Source organism: Bison bison, unplaced genomic scaffold, assembly GCF_000754665.1.
Source record: "Bison bison bison isolate TAMUID 2011002044 unplaced genomic scaffold, Bison_UMD1.0 scf7180017864043, whole genome shotgun sequence".
NCBI lineage: Eukaryota > Metazoa > Chordata > Mammalia > Artiodactyla > Bovidae > Bison > Bison bison.
In genome coordinates, this window is record NW_011494615.1 from 4136380 (window position 1) to 4145140 (window position 8761).

General features: G+C 48.9%; 1 protein-coding gene across 1 annotated transcript in view; it reads right to left on the minus strand.

The window, feature by feature from the left end:
* The window catches only part of ITGA9 (integrin, alpha 9), a 369261-nt gene that overhangs the window by 274877 nt on the left and 85623 nt on the right, over positions 1-8761 (minus strand). The gene's annotated exons all lie outside the window — the stretch shown is intronic.

Below are 8761 nucleotides of genomic sequence, written 5' to 3' on the forward strand. Positions count from 1 at the left end.
GACGTATGCAGCCGGGGCCCCCCCCAGAACCCAGAGAGCCCAGGTTAGCCAGTCTTCCTGGGGATTCTCTGGGTTCCACACATCACAGCTCCCCCTGATTTAAACCTCATGAGTTATCAACTGAGCCGCCAATATACACATCAGTGGTTAGCTGTATCCAACACAGTTAGTGTCATAAAAGGCAGCCATCACAGCAAACCCACAGAATATTAAGAGAAGCTACTGAAACTCCTGGGCTTCCCTGGTGGCTCAGAGGTTACAGCGTCTGCCTGCAATGCGGGAGGCCTGGGTTCAATCCCTGGATTGGGAAGATCCCCTGGAGAGGGAAATGGCAACCCACTCCAGTATTCTTGCCTGGAGAATCCCATGGACGGAGGAGCCTGGTGGGCTACAGTCCACGGGGTCACAAAGAGTCGGATACGACTGAGTGACTTCACTTTCACTGAAACTACCAAGGTTATGTGGAATACTGACTCCTATAATGAAATGGGGCATATGCCAACACAGGGAGCTATCGCTCCCCCGCAACAACTGACTCATCGCACAGATGTCGAGCAGGGCTGTATAACTGCTGCGTCTATTGGACTGTGGCCATCTGTGGCCCACTAAGCTGGGCACTGTGTAGGCATACGAGACACATCAAAGAACAACATGGGCAAACCCCCTGCCCTCATAGAGCTTTCGTGCAGGGAAACACAGAGGAGGCTGAAGCCGACTCCATTCCCGGGCCGCCATGGGGTGGGACCACAGGGTTTAATGGTGCCTACTGGTTCAACAAAATCATGACCGCCGTGAGGTCTGTATTGAGGTGCACCCCTAAAAAAGAAAACCTCATCACCTGTGCCTCAAGGTGTCATGCCAGGGTGGCAGAACCTATTGTGACAAAATATGGGACTTTAAAACATGGTCACAATACAGAACACACATTGGATAAACCCCAAAGTTTTCAGCTCCATTATTTCAGAGTTTGTCAGCAAGTATGTGACAATGTGTTTTATTAGGTAAGTATGGCTTTAGTATCAACAGAACCATTTCACTGCTCTTCTGTACCACATAACACTTTTTTACATAATACTATGTCTTAGCTGCTTTGTAGATTCATGACCAGATGAGACTGCTGAGCAGTGGGAAAATGGATGACCCAGCCCCTGCCCTGGCTCCACACACAAGCCTCCTAGTAGCTGGGCTCTTGTACCCCAAAAAAGTAGCCTCACGCCTGCCAACATTTAACTATATGAGCTGGGGCCGAGGGGATGGCTCTGCCTTTTAATAACATCAAAGGGATCAGCCACTAGGGAAGGTATGAAGGGGGAAAGTGACCTGGATAGGCATTCGGCAGCTGCCACAGGGCATATTTTTGATGCATTTAATGGTTTTCTTGGGCCTCTGCCATCTCAGGGACTTTGGCGGGCTATGCCAGCAGATTCCTGGTCAGCAAGGGCAGGTCTGCCCCAGCTTGTTTATTTCAGCAAATAGCTGATTTCCAATGTGAAGCTGGGTCACCAAGAGGTACCTGAGATCTGGATGGTGATATTATTGAAAAGAGAAGAATGCATACAGGAAAGTACTTCAACAGAGAAAGCACAGGAGCCTACACAAGACTTACACAGCGCTCTGACAGCAGTGGGGCAGGAAAGGAAGTAGGCTCGTAGAATGTGAAAGGTTTCAAGCAAGCCTAGGGACCAACTCGATCAAGAACTTCATTTTTTCAGATGAGGAACTGATGCCCCAAGAGGGAACAAGTAAAGCAATTATCCTCCAATTAAAAATAAATAATTTTTTTAAGAAAAGAGGGAACAAGACTTGCTCCTGGCCAGAGAGCGGAATCTGGAGCTCTCCTCAATCCCCAGTGTTGGGCTACTCCTATCACAGTGGTTCTTGGTACGTTTTTACATTATTGGATCAAAAACTCACATTCTTTGAATGCACAGACAGCAGAATCAAACAAGTATAGAGATCTGGAACTGAACGTTAGCCAATTGACTTTCTCTTGATCACAATTTCCCTGAGCAACAGCCAAACAGTAAGAAAGAATAAGTAGAAATGAAGTGAGTTTCCAAGCTCCATTTAGCAAGGTCGGGACAGGAGATGGGCATTGCTGAAGATGAGCCAGAAGACCTTGCTAAATGGAGCCCCTTCTGCAGTCCCCATCTGGCCATCCCGCCAGGTGAGGGAGCCATAGCTGCCCTTCCACGGTTGGGCGTGAAGGGTGACCATGGAGAGAACAGCATGTTTGAACCATCTTGTTAGCAATGAATGGCCAAGCCCAGAGAAAACCGGGTGGAGACCAGCACAGGAAGACAGCGCAGATAGCATCAGTGCCCCACCCACATCCTCTTGGCTTTTACCATTCCTCTGCTGTCCAACCCAACTTCTAAACTGCTGGTACCTGCAACCCCTTTTCCCAAGGGCTTTGGTGGCCCCACCCATTGGAACAGCCAGGAGCATGAAGGACTAAAGCCCCTGGGACAGCCCTCAAGAAAGCGTGACCCCAGTTCCCCGGTCCCCTGGGTCGGGTAACTGTGAGGTGTGTCTACTCTGGCTCCCAGGCTTCCCCAGCAGGCTTCTGCTCTGGCAGTCCTGTTAACAGAGGTAACAGGTTCAGTAACACATGCTCTATTCTGCTGTCGTGATGGTTTCTGGTCAACTTGACTAAGCCATGGTGTTTGGTCAAACACCTATCTGAATATCACAGTGAAAGTACTTTTTAGATGAGGTTGACATTTACATCAGTTAGTGCTTAGTTGCTCAGTCATGTCTGACTCTTTGTGACCCCATGGACTGTAGCCTGCCAGGCTCCTCTGTCCATGTGGATTCTCCTGGCAAGAATACTGCAGTGGGTTGCCATGCCCCGCTCCAGGGGATCTTCCCAACCCAGGGATCGAAGCTAGGTCTCCCTCATTGCAGGTGGATTCTTCATCGTCTGAGCCACCTTTGAATAAAGCAGATTACCATCCAGGATGTGGGTGGGCCTCACCTAATTTGTTGATGGCCTTAAGAGAAAAAGACCAGGGGTGCCCCCCAGAAGAATGAATGCTGCTTCCAGACTGCCTCTGAGCTACAATATCTTATACTTACATATACAGTATCCAATATCCTCATGATTCTGTTTCTCTGGTGAACCCCGACTACTGCAGCTGCCTTCCCTTCCTGTCTCATGGTGCTGCTTTCCTATTGGTATTTCCTGGGATCCCCTCCTGAATCAACAGTGTGCATTCAAATCTTTGCCACAGGCTTTACTTCTGCAAGAATTTGAATTAAAATGGGGCAAGTCCCGAAAACAGAATGAATTTGACCCTCCATATGTGCCAAGAACTGTGCAGATATTTTACAAACATCAAGCTTAGTCCCCCAAAACCCTGTCTAACTGCAGAATTACTGGCCCAATATATTTCTCTTGCAACTCAAGCGAGAGGAGAAACAGCTCTGAGTCACTAACCCTGACCTGAGGACGACAACCGCTGTTCTGCTCTGGGCAGAGTGTACTCATGCCAACAAGCTCACCTATCAGATATTTCTAAAGTGTGAATGTGTACAATCAGACCAGATTCAACTGATTCACCAAGTACAATCATTTGGGAAACATTTCATCTTTTGAACTGCCTACTCAGAGCTTCTCCCTGATTTAAAATGTACTTTGGTATTTTAAATTATACAATAAGAAGTTAGCACCTTATCAAATCTCTCTTTTAGAACAAAACCAAGAGACACATCATGGGAAACCCAGCGTGAGGGAGGAGGTAGCTGCTGGAGTGGGAAGAAGGGCAGATCATCCTGACTCTGAGCTCGACGGGTGATTTTTAAACAGCCCCCACCCAAGTTGTGTCTAAAAGGAAGCCCCCCGCCCCCCACCGACCCAGGCAGCAGAGACGCTGGAGAAACAGCTGGGCAGCTTGCTTGGCTCAGCAGCCCGCCTTGTGGGAAGATGGGAGCATCGGGCTGGCAGAGTTGCCAATGGCCTCCCCAGCTCAGTCAGCCTGGCCCAGGGAGGCGCTGGTTCTGATTAGGGCCTGCTCCAACAGCGCACATCACAGCCTCAGCTCTCCTTCTGGCAGCCTGTGTCCCTGCCATGTCGAATGATGTCATCTTGATGGAAAAGCTGATCTGCCTGGAGTCATGCTTCCAGCCTCCTCCTTTCCCTACCCCCCAGCTAGTTCCCCAGGGCCCCCCACACCGGCCCGGGCCAGCAGCAAGCCAGCTGTCTCGCATCAACGTGGCTCTGGTCGCTCCCGGCGAGTTTTGATTCATTCCCATTCTCCATTAGAACATGATTTCAGCTACGAAATTCTACCAATAAATCCTCCTTCCAGACTTATTCTGAGCTTCCCTTCAAGTTTTCCAGGAGAGAGGGGAGAAAGAGACTGTTTCTACTTTCCTAACTTTTCTTACCCTCCCCCCAAGCAATGAGGTGGCAATTACAGTAGGTTCCCCTCTCCTCACAGAACATGGACTTGCCTCATTATCCGATCTCCATGCTGCCTGAGAGACCAGAAGGAGCTCAGAAAATGTTCTCCATGTGCAAAAGCTCTCCGGAGTAAAAATGCACCCCGAGGACCAGAGGAAGGGTCTGGGTACAAGCTGCCTGGTGTCAACCCCATTTCTGCCACTGGCTTGCATGACCTTGGTGCCATTTCTCAGGACCTGGCTGTACTGCCTGTCTGGGGGCAGGACAAGCCCCCTGCTCACTCTCAGCCTCACCAGACTGCATGAGAGCCACTGAAATATGCGGGTGCCAGGTCAGAGCACAGAACACAACCACTTAGGGCTCAGCCCTGCCTGGTTTCCACCTAGCTTTCCGGAGATAGTCCAGAATTGCCTGCTTGAGTCTCAGCCTCTGAGGACTGACAAGTGCGTTTAGGCTTCAGCCTGGCCAGCAAGTTAGGTACAGGTTTGGTCTGCAAGTAAGGAGCAGAGGCCTCTTAGGCACAGCCATCACCTGCCTTGCCTATGGCAGCCAGGAGGCTCCCAGGAGCCTCACACTGCTCCCCAGTCCAAGAATGAAGATTAGTAAGACCCGAGATGGGCTGAACTCTTGTATTAAATGGCTTGATGAAACGTTATAAATGTGTTCTGGGGGCTGCCTAAATTGGGCATGTTGTCTGCAACGCAGGACTGCACTGGAGCAGCCACACATGCTCCATGAGGGCAAAGACCCTGCCTGGTCCATTCCGCCCAAGCACACGGTCTGGCACTTCTTAGAACTTAGTAACTATCTGTTGACTGAATGAGCCACACAGGAGTTTCAGTGACTCCCTGTGATGGGTTTAGGAAGCTGTTGCTCTGCTCGGCTGGGGCAAGGACTCTGCAGACCTCATTTCTGTCTTGCCTGTGGCTCTCTGGGAGACCCTGCCAAGATGGAGAGCTTGAGGGAGGCTGCAAGGCTGCAGGAGGGGAAGGGACTTCTCATCAGCTTAACCCAGAGACCGTTTTCCATGCAGCTGCTTCCAACAGCAGTTAATTCTCATTTCTTCCCCCACCCACCCCCCGGCGAGCCCTAGAGCCAGCCTCACTGCAACCCTGAGATATCCCAATGGCACCAACCAGTGTCCCCACCTCCGAGGTTTAGATGCCAGGTCGGCAAGGTCCCTTCTCCAAGCTTACAGGTTCTGATGACCCCAAGCAAGTGGTCCACCCTACATATAACATTTTCCCTTTGTTGTCCTTGACCAGAGGTTCTCATATCCTAGCCAGCTGCAGGTTTGTTAAAACCTAGGTTGCTGGGCCTTACTCTCAGAGTTTCTGAATCATGCAGAATTCACATTTCTGACAAGATTTCATGCGCTGCTGTTGTGGCTGGTCAGGAACCACCTTTAAGATCCCTCATACAGGCCTATAAGCAGCTTCCTGTGGTTACTACAAGGTCCTCCATGACCTGCTTAACTGATTCCCAGCGTTAAATTCTCTCTGTTAAAATAACTGGTGTGGTTTCCATCCTCCTGGATGGACTTTGCTAGGCTGTCATGGGGGCCAAGGCAGAGTCACCCCCATAGAGAAACGCTCTATTTCCCCTAGTACCACCAGAAGCCACAGTGGCCCCTCTAGTGGCTTGGGTCACCAGCTGGCCCTGAATGTCCTGTGCCCAAGTGGGAGCCATGGGTTTTCCATTACAACACAGAAAATGAAGAGGCAAACGGAGTCCCTTCTCTGTGTGTATGCCTGAGCTCCACCAGGTCCCAAGGGAGAGAAAAAGCTAAAGAGATGACTATAAGTCAACTGCTTACAGTCTCCCCAAAACATTCTCGGGGTGGTCCACAGCTGAAGATGCCAGCAGACATATACCACTTCTGACAACTGTTCAGAAGTACCGAGCACTCCACTGGGCACCTCCTTATTGCACTGCCCAGGCTGTCCTGTCCAAACACAGCCATTCTGCTGACAAACTCTGCTCTGGATATGCAGAGATTCAGACGTGACTGGAAGATGCCCTCTTGCCAAGCACACCATGGCCAAAACCACCACTAACATGTTCTTGCATCTTCCTCCAGCAATGAGAGTGAGGAAGGCTTTTTACCGGAGCTCCAGCCCTGGGCTCCCAATGCAGAGGCCTGGGCGATGACACTGAGCTGGCCAGCACCAGCTACTGGGCCAGGAGGAGAGCAGAGGACGTCTGTGCACTGAAGGTATCCCCATCTTTCCTGCATCTGGAACCTGGGGACCTGATCTTCCTGATGGTGCAGAACCCTGGGGAAGCTTCTATGGAGAACTCTACCCACATCTGTATCCACAGGGCTACTTCAGCGCCACCATCACAGCTTCCCATGGTTCCCTCCTCAAACCTTCTACATTTCACTGCCAGCTCATTTAGGGGCAGATTTCTACATTTCTCCCTTTACTGCAAAAACTAAGCTATCGCTCATTTCCCTGAATGCCAGGGAAAGGGCCAGAAAATGCCAAGGATAGATAACTTCCTGCATTGCTCTGCAAATACCCAAATTCTCCAGTTACCATCCTCTTTAAGCCTGACTCTTAAATAAATGTGTACAAACATCCCCTTAGACTGTCAAGAGATATTGGATTTCATCAACGACCCCATGTGGCAGATGGAGAGTAAGGAAGTGACATGTAGTACTGAGGAGAAGCGCCTGCTCAGTGCTCCACACCCTAAAGCGGACCTTAGCCAGGTTTCTGCCCCTGGGGGCACTACTGGATGTCATCCAACAGCCTGTCTCTTCCATCATCCTCCACCACTGAAGGGCCATGACTAGCCCAGACCTACATTATAATTCTGCTTGGAGATCACTGAAAGAGGCCCTGATGACCAGGGTCACTGAAAGGGGCTCAGGTGACCAGGGTCTATGAAAGGAGCCCCTGACTGAGGTCTATGACTGAGCCCCAGAAGGAGACACTTGCTGGGGGCAGCATGAGAAAACACCCACATCTCCTCCTGGCTCAGCCCTTGAATCTACGAATTAGAGTTTGCTCTCGCACTTATGTCATATGCTCTGAAATCACTCTTGATCCAAACTTGCATTTTGGTTTCTTCTCCTCTGTTCCTGCTCTACCAACTTACCTCCATCGTCACCACCACAGTGATGTGGTTAATGAGTCTGAAAACTGTGTACGCAGCTTCAGGATCAAAATAGAAACTCTTTCTAATTCCCCTTAAAAGCTCCATGAGGACATGGCTGGCTCATGCAGGCACACAATAAATATTTGACAAATGAACACACGCATGAACTCTTAACTGCTTGCTTTTCTTAAGAGTTCTAGAATAGAATAATTCTGCTTATTTTTAAATACACCAAAAGTAATCTTCAACTCAACAATTCTTTTAAAATGCTTTTTAATGGAGTCCAACTATATCACGAGTTGATATTTGATAAAGGACATACCATCTAATTAGGCAGAGGATATATGAGTCCCAAGACCATCAGACCATTTTTTTTTCCTAGAGACTGTGGTGCCTTAAACAATTAGGGAGGTGGTAGGAAATTGTTTTTGGAAAGCAATAGTATCATCAGACCAGAATTCAACTTTGGCTTCACCAAGAGCTGTATGATCTGGACCAAGTATCTTTCTCTCATTGGATTTGCACACAAAAAGTTTGTTAGCTCTCTCTCACTACCCAAGTTCCAAGTTCACAGTAAATTCATATTCAGTTTTGAAATTTCTGAGTTCTTTTTCAAAAATCCATAAAAAAAAATACAGAATTTCATGAGTTTATTCAATCCACCTGAAGATCAAGAGAAATGTCGATGAAACAAGCCAGAACAGCAGTCTCCAACCTTTTGGCACCAGGGACCGATGTCATTGAAGACAATTTTTCTATGAACTGGGGTAGGGGAAATGGTTTGGGGATGATTGAAGAGAATTACATTTTTTGTGCAGTTTATTTCTATTATTATTACATCAGCTCCACATCAGATCATCAGGCATTAGATCCCAGAGTTTGGGGACTCCTGGCCTAGAAGGACTAGCACGTTGTCATCTAAGGCAGAGCATTCAAGATGCAGCTGGGAAACTGACCAGTGCAGGCACATGTGTTCTGTGTGTCTGTGTGTCTGTGTGTCTGCACTCCGGAGCAGGGCATCTCAAACTTCAATGTGTACCAGCATCCTGTGGGGATCTTACTGAATGCAGGTTCTGGTTCAGCGTCTAGAACAGGGCCTGTGATTCTGTGCAACTAACAAACTCCTAGGGGATGCTGACACTGTTTGTCCAAGGACTACATGTAAGGAGGGAGAGGAGACACTCATGACATTAAAAATGTCTAAGAAAGTCAAAGAATCCAGGTCCTTAATGGTGGTGCTGTGGGCTTTTT